The sequence below is a fragment of the Siphateles boraxobius genome, unplaced genomic scaffold (genome assembly GCF_051911475.1).
Source record: "Siphateles boraxobius isolate OS27281-9 unplaced genomic scaffold, OSU_SipBor_1 97, whole genome shotgun sequence".
NCBI lineage: Eukaryota > Metazoa > Chordata > Actinopteri > Cypriniformes > Leuciscidae > Siphateles > Siphateles boraxobius.
In genome coordinates, this window is record NW_027509227.1 from 1,419,461 (window position 1) to 1,428,148 (window position 8,688).

At 42.4% G+C, this 8,688-nt stretch overlaps 1 long non-coding RNA gene across 1 annotated transcript; it reads left to right on the forward strand.

Annotated features, from left to right (window-relative positions):
* The first annotated feature begins 1,194 nt into the window (after nucleotides 1–1,194).
* LOC143733333 (uncharacterized) lies at nucleotides 1,195–5,599 on the forward strand. Its single transcript, XR_013201322.1, has 3 exons — nucleotides 1,195–1,329; nucleotides 1,979–2,010; nucleotides 5,125–5,599. It is a non-coding gene; the product is annotated as an uncharacterized LOC143733333 (long non-coding RNA).
* Nucleotides 5,600–8,688: the final 3,089 nt, after the last annotated feature.

Genomic DNA, 8,688 nt, shown 5'->3' on the forward strand with positions numbered 1-8,688 from the left:
AAAACGTTTCTCAAAAACATCATTTATACATTGTTCATGAAACTGTTTTTCTGAGTTGGAAGTTCGTCTGACGTTTTTTAAATTTGTTTCAGAACGATTAGAGAACATTCAAAAGTAACTTTTCCATAATCTTTGAAGAATAAAATGTTCCCTTAACGTTCACATAACCAATAAAACATTTACAAACATTTAAAAAGTGGACATTTTGAATGTTCAGAGCACATTCAGAAATACATTTTTTGTAATGTTATTTAGATAATATTTCTAAATAATAATCATATTTTTGTTACCTATGTTTTTGTGCGACTTGGTAACAAGTTAGGTACCATCTCACACTTGAAATGTTACGATTTAATTAAAGTTCTTTACTTTAAGTTTCACTTCAATACAGATTAATCTTATGTCGATGCATATAATTAAGACTATACATTAAGCCTTTGCTGTGAACATTAATAGGCTGTTTTTCAGCCCTGTAGGAGGCAGAAACTTAACACAATTAATGAAGAATTTAAATGAATGAAGGGAGATGTTAGCAAACCTATCAAGACTGTTGTCCTGTGATTAACTTTGTCTTTAAACTAGACTAACTACTTTTGCACACTCTTCATTCAGTCCATTATGGAAATGTACAGTAAGCTATATTAAAGTAGAAACTGCACTGTAAATTAAGAAGTTAATTTTAAAAAGTGCTCTATAGATGAGCTCTGACCCTCAGTGAAAGCAAGCAAAATGTGTTGGTGTGTGTCAGGCCTCAATTAACAAATGAGCAACAGTGCAAAATATACACACCCTCATACATACAATGAGAAATATGACTTTTGGCTCCCTTTAAAACACACGTGTCGGTAAATCAGCTTGATTTTCTCATTATGGGAGCAGAGCTGAGTGTGTGTGTGTGTGTGTGTGTGTGCAGTGGTTAAATTGGGCCGGGGCTCTCCGTGGCTCAGCCCCGGCACATAAGCCTCCTTGTTTGCTGTCAGTTGCCTGCTGGAAATTATGTCACGTAAAATTTGATGAAAGTGATGCTTTTGAAAACATATTTATGACAATAAATGAAAGATTTTTTAAATTGCATGTCTATTTTGTCTCGGCGGAGCTGAGAACAATCGGAACACGGCCGTATTCTTGTTCAGCTGCTTAATCTCGTTGTCAGTCGACCATGATCACGCACCGCTCGCGCACGCGCATCTAGGCGACACGGATAAATGTACGCAGCAATAATGAATATTCCTGGGAGATCCATAGTTGCGCGGGATGTGGAAGCGCGCAAAAGTTCCAGAAATGTACATAAAGTGCCCGGGCCTTGAATGACAAGGTAAGGAAAATGTAGTGGGGGCGTGGTTCAGCGAGGTCTGCAGCAGGAGAGCAGGGGGGCGGAGCTGCCCAGCAAACACAGAACGTTCCCCTAACGTTCCCGAATGGTCCCATGAGGTTATTTTTTTGGGAACCAAACAAGAACGTTATAGGAACGTTCCATGTAGGTAATTTTTAGGTTCCATTTTTATAACGTAAGGAAAACGTTCCGGGAACGTTCCCCTAACGTTAAGGGAAAGTTCTAGGAACGTTCTGGGAACCAAAAACTAACGTTCCCAGAACGTTCCCAGAACCTAAATTTGTTTGCTGGGTGAGCGGTAAGTAAGTGGGTCAAGTGCAAAATGACGAACACCTGTTTCTGATTGCAGTGATTGGCGTGGGGAGACCGGATAAAAGCCAGTCAGGTGCGAGAGTTCGAGAGAGAGAGAAGGACTGGGATCTTGTGCACAAACGGACTTGCTAAAAACGTGGACTTACTGAAACCTTGCTGAAGGACTTTTTCATTTCTTGAGTGCTATAGTATTTCCTATGGTGAAGGCGCTTCCGCGCAACTTTCTCTTCCTGTTTAATTGTTTGAATAAAAGTGTACAAGACCCAGTCACACCGACCCCTGTCTTCTTCCATCCCCACAATAATGAACCTGGAACTCGTTACAGAAAATAAGACTAAATCAAAATTAAATAACCAAGACTAGGTGTTACGTCCCCCAGCTCTGGTGTTTGCTGCTACACGTGCATTTGAGTGCAGTCTCTCCCCTTTCTTAATTGCAGATGAGCCACACCTGAACAAAGCCTAAGTTTGCGCCATATAAGGCTTCTGGGACCGTTCCTGAGGGCGCACACATGTTTTAATGCAGTTCAATCTGTTTCGGACCGTGCAAGCGACAGTCCAACCTATTTTATCAGAGACGGCTTACTTATGCGGAGGTGGAGACCTCAGAAAAGTAATGAGTGGAATGACATTGAGCAAATTGTTATGCCATCTGAAAACAGACTTGCTGTTCTGAGTGTCGCACATGATTGTGTTTCTGGTCATTTAGGTGTGACTAAAACCTACAGCCGCGTACTTCGTCACTTTTTCTGGCTTGGGCTGAAGCGTGATGTGCGGCGGTATTGTAAAACGTGTCATGTTTGCCGGATTACTGGTAAGCCAAACCAGATAATTCCACCTGCACCGTTGTACCCCATACCTGCCATGGGTGAGCCTTTTGAGAAAGTAATCATTGACTGTGTTGGTCCTCTTCCACGGTCAAAAAGTGGATATCAGTATTTATTAACAATGCCTCTGAGAAAAATCACTGCTAAAATCGTGTCCAGGGCTTTATTATAATTATTTTCTTTTGTGGGGCTACCGAAAATCATTCGAAGGAACAAACTTTACATCGCGTGTTTTTTCCCAAGTCCTAAAGTCGCTCCACATTAAGCACCAAATTTCTAGCGCGTACCACCCGGAGAGTCAAGGCGCAATCGAGCGTTACCTTCAGACACTAAAATCGATGCTGCGTGCATATTGTTTGGAGGTGGGTACAGACTGGGAAGATGCGATTCCTTGGATGCTTTTGGCCTCTAGAGAGGTTGTACAAGAGTCGATTGGTTTAAGCCCTGCAGAGCTGGTGTTTGCTCATGAAGTTCGCACGCCTTTGAGCGTCATTAAAGATCAGTGGCTGAGCAAACCTACTTCTCGTAGCGCACTACAGTTTATTAGCGACGTTCGCTCCAGACTACACAGAGCGCTTGAACTCGCTAGAGAAAATTTAGAAAAGACCCAATCTTGCATGAAAACTTGGTATGATCGAAAATCAAGAGCCCGTTCGTTTAAGCCTGGAGACCAAGTGTTGGTTCTCTTACCCGTGCCCGGTTCTTTATTTCAGGCACAATTCAGAGGGCCATACACTGTTGAAAAGAAAATATCTGATTTAGATTAAATGATTTTAACCCCAGACAAGCGACGGCATTCTCGCGTCTGTCATGTAAACATGCTCAAACCATATTATACGCGTGAAGGTGTTAAAACTGACTTGTGTAATTTTAACTTACTAGACCCAGACGAATCATTCGTGTTGCTGTCTTCACTGGTAGAGGATGATGACGCGGTGACTGCGCCGTCGCGGTGCGTGATTGAAGGTCGACTCAGCAATTCGGCCATGCTTTCGGTCATTGCAAATCGTTTGCCACATTTAACTCCCTCTCAAACAGCTGACATATTGTCTCTGATAGGTGATTTCCCTGAATTGTTCGGCGATGTCCCGACTGTAACTACAGTCCTGGAACATGACATAGACGTGGGTGATAATGGCCCGATAAAACAGCACCCATATAGGGTAACTAAAGAAAAGCGAGCAATCCTGCAAGGGGAGGTTGAGTACATGTTAAAGAATAATATTGCTGAGCCTAGCTCTAGCCCTTGGAGCTCCCCGTGCCTTTTAGTTGGCAAACCTGATGGCACTTACAGGTTTTGTACGGACTACAGGCGTGTTAATGCAATTACTCTGCCAGACTGTTTTGCCAGTAATGGCTAAGGTGGCTGCTGTTCAAGAGTTTCCTGTGCCTCGCGATCGGCGTGCGCTACGCCGATTCTTAGGACAGGTAGGCTACTATCGCAGTTTTTGTAAGAACTTTTCGACCGTAGTTTGTCCCCTCACTAACCTACTGAGCCCCAAAACTATATATATCTGGACGGAGACCTGTAATAGAGCGTTTGAAAACGTCAAAGCTCTCTTGCTGACTGCTCCCATGCTCGCTGCGCCAGACTTTAACAAACCGTTCCAGCTTGCCGTAGACGCCAGCATCGTAGGCGCCGGCGCTGTGCTTTTGCAATCAGACGCAGACGACATAAACCATCCCGTGAGTTTCTTCTCTAAGAAATTTAAATCTGCCCAGCGAAAATACTCCACTATTGAGCAAGAGACTTTAGCTTTAGTCTTAGCTATTCAACATTTCGAGGTGTATCTAGGTTCTACGTTACATCCAGTTAAGGTCTATACTGACCATGATCCTCTCAAATTCCTCAGTCGCATGTACAATTCAAACCGTAGGTTAATGCGCTGGAGTCTATTGCTTCAACCGTTTAACCTTCAAATTGTGCATGTCCGAGGAAAAGACAATATTGTCGCAGATGCATTGTCTAGAGTCGATGCTTGATAGTATTAATTTTGTTTTATTATTATAGAAAAAAAAACACGACTTCAAAACACGTTTTGTTTATGAAAATGAAATTGCACCTGGCCTTATTGATTGAAAATGGCCTATAGGCTATAGTTTATAATTATTTGTAACTAAAACTCTTTTGCCTAAGTTGGCTCGAAAGAAGAGCTGAAAACTAAATTTATGCGTTAAAAAGAAAATGTGTTATCTTGTTCAATATATGGCGACAAGTCACCATTTTGGGGTTGGGGTGTTACGTCCTCCAGCTCTGGTGTTTGCTGCTACACGTGCATTTGAGTGCAGTGTCTCTCCCCTTTCTTAATTGCAGAAGCCTAAGTTTGCGCTATATAAGGCTTCTGGGACCGTTCCTGAGGGCGCACACAGAGACTGAGAACAGAAGCGACGCACTGCCGTGTTTTCTGTCTTCGAAACATCTGCCTACTTGCTGTCCACCCGGCAGTACTGAAGCGTTCCGCCTTTGTAACCTTTGTAGTAGATCTTGCTGCTACCTATTTACTATTTAAAAATTGAACCTGTTAAATAAACATACCCCTATTATTTTTGCTATGAGCCGATCTGTGTGCGTCTCTCCTTTATGTTAAGGGTGGTGTCCGACCGCCCGTAACACTAGGTTGACCATGTGATTTTTCTCAGGGGATGTTTTGAGCATTTTACTTCAGACACCGGATTATCAGCAAACTGCCAAGAGAACTGCTAGCTGGCTACTCAAAATAAACTAGCAATATATTCAGTCAGCATATTTGTATTTGATCTGTGTGAATTACAGAAATAAAAGACTTGCTAGACCTACATTTAGCTACCAAGCAACCTTTCCACAAGGATAGATTGATTTTATTTTTGTGACTTGTGCTTCTCTTGATGAGAAATGATGCAGAGTAGGATGAGTGTGTGTGTGTGTGTGTGTTGTAGTAGTAAAGAGAGAATGGGAGAAGGAAGTGTGTGTGAGGTCGACCTGGTCACCACAGACCCAAATCTTCTCAGCTGTTGCTACTGTCATACACTGCACTGTCTCTTCATGTGGCACATTATGTTTGGCACATTGTATGGGTCACTATATCATAACAAGGTAATACAATGTGTAATCAAGTGATGACTGATTAACAGTAATGTAAATGCTAAATGTCCCAATACCTGTTGATACTACAACAATGCAAAGTATATGCTCTTAACCTTGCAGTTTTTCACATATCATATAATACTCAATTTCTTCATTTCTTTGCCCGCCTAGGGAGAGCACCCCCACATAATAAATCCCAATTTAACCCCTGTGTGTGTGTCTGTCTATCTGGCTGTGTGTGTGTGTGTGTGTGTGTGTGTGTGTGTGTGTGTGTGTGTGTGTGTGTGTGTGTGTGTGTGTGTGTGTGTGTGTGTGTGTGTGTGTGTGTCAACAATTCACATCAGCAACATCAAAACACAGACTCTAACACCAGAAACCACTGCTGATAAACGATCAAATCTGAGACTCCTAAATCATAAAACATACGACGTTCCAGGAAATATATATATATATATATGTATATATATATATATATATATATATATAATAAGGTCACACATTAACAAATCCCAAATTGTGGATAATTACATTTAAACCCTCTAGGCCAATATTGATTTGTTATAAAATACTTATAGGTTGTGTGCAAGCATGAGCAATAATAATATGTTTTGGATTCATTAAAAGAAGGTCTGTTTTTTTCTGGCAGATGCTTAGTCTATTTATCTGTCTGAAAATTAAAAAATTCAAGACAAAGTACAACAGACTGAGTTAATATCATAAAATTTATTAGAAAGTATGCCATGTATTATTGTCTGCTGTCACATGACTTCTCAGACTTTTGGGTTTTAAAGGCAATTGATATTCAGGAATATCATCGATTTGACAGCATTGGCACTATCAGATGAGAGCAAAACTTGAAATGAATGAGCAGAATAATGAAGATGTAGAGATGAGATTGAATTGGTTTTCTGCAACATTAGAATCAATCTGTACCGAATAAAGCTCTTTAGAAATAAAAGTTACTTGACTTTAACAGAAATTCTTACAAGCAAACAGAAGGTGGGAAATATCATTCAATATTTGATTTCAGATAATCTCACTCACAAACTCTCTTAATGATGTTTAAATAATCATATCTGTGACCATGTGGAAACCGATGCTCATAAACTCATAAACATCCCTGCTGAGGGACTGATGAAGAAATGAAAACGCGTGTGTTTACAACTGCAGTTGCACATGGACTGTATTTCTTCATTATTAATGCACAGCTTGGTTTTCTGAATCCTACCAGAAAAAAAGCACTGGTGTATGTGGAGGAGAAAATAATCAAAAATAAAAAGTGAATAAACGAGTGTGGCATCGGTTTTCACTCTCGTTCTGGGCCTGTAGATTGAAAGCTTGTTCAGTAACACTTTATAATAATGGTCCATCATTAATAAGTAATTATGCAGGAAGTAATGCAGGACTAATGAGTAGTTCTACATTAACACTTCAGCTACTACTATTAACTAATATAGAAACAAGCTTAACTAATCAGTTATGATATAAGTAATAACGAATTTAGGACATAGGTGAGCGTAGAGGACTGTTGCTTGGCTGTTGGGGGGGGTTGGTGTTTTATCCGCTTCCAGGATGAATAATGCGTTTGTGGTTTTTTTGGATAGCGTAGAAAAAGCTAATGAGTTGGTAATTAGTGGAGAATTTGTGTCAGTTCTTCCTCTTTCCTGCTAAAAGACTAACTCTAATCTAACGTGCCACCTTTTGTGCGTGACGAGATTCTAACGCAAGCGTTGTCACGTTATGGTAAGTTGGTGTCTCCAATTAAAAAGATACCGATTAGTAGTGAAACACCGTTATTGAAGCATATAGTTTATTTTAGGCGATTCGTCTACATGATCATTCCAGATGATGCTGATCTATGGGAGCCTCTTCTGTAACAGAGCAACCCCCCTGCGAGCAGCTCCTGATGCAAGGAGGCAAATGATGTTGGGTCTCCCACGAGGTCGGGGGGGCGGCTTCCCCGGGTGCATCCGGTGAAACTCTTCAGTGAGTGTGGGATCTAGGATATCCCCAGAGTTGACCCAGGATCGCTCCTCCAGACCGAACCCCTCCCAGTCGACCAGATACTGAAGTGTGTTACCCTTATGTCTTGAGTCGAGCAACTCGTGCACACGATACGCCTCCTCGCCGTCAACCAGGATGGATGGGGGAGTCTGCGGTGAGGCTCCCTCCTCCGGCTCTCCTCTCGGACCACCAGCAGGTTTCAGAAGGGAGACATGGAAAGTGGGAGAAATGCAGTATTTAGCATGTAGGTCTAATCGAAAAGATACAGGAGTGATTTGTCTAGAAATTTGGAACGGACCAACATACCTGGGACTGAGTTTGCGGCATGGAAGTCGTAGTCTGAGGTCCTTGGTGGATAACCAAACCCATTGGCCAGGGTGGTACTCAGGAGCAGGGCGGCGGTGACGGTTAGCCTGTTGTTCTTGTCGTTGGACAGCATGAAGGAGATGAGTGTGGGCTTGGTCCCAAACCTCCTCACTCTTTTGTAGACATTCTGTGACAGATGGAAGATCTGTGGATTTGCCTGACCACGGGAATAGAAGAGGTTGGAAGCCCAAGATACATTTGAAGGGGGTGGTGCCTGTAGCGGGTTTGACCAGAGATTTCTGGGCATACTCGGTCCAGAACAGATACCGACTCCACTCTGTTTGTTGTTGTTGGCAGTAGGACGGAGGAAGCGAATGACGTCCTGGTTAAGACGTTGCGTCTGACCGTTGGATTGGGGATGATAACCGGATGTGAGACTGACATTAATGTTGAGATGCTTGAATAAGGAAATCCATACTCTGGAGGTGAACTGAGGGTCTCAGTCGGATACTATGTCGTCGGGTAGACCGTAGAACTGGAATACATTGTTGCAGAGGAGATCAGCTGTTTCGAGGGATGTGGGGAGCTTGGGTAAAGGAATTAAGCAACATGCCTTGGAGAGCCGGTCAACAATGGTGAGTATGGAAGTGTGTCCTTGTGAATTGGGTAGGTCAGTGATGAAGTCAATGATGATGTGAGACCAGGGCCGAAGAGGTGCAGGCAATGGGGTCAGGAGACCAGTGGACAGTTGTCTGGGAGATTTGGTGGTGTTGCAGTTGGCACAGTTCTGGACATGCTTAGAGGTGTCAGTGAGTAAAGTAGGCCAGAAGCGATTACGAAATA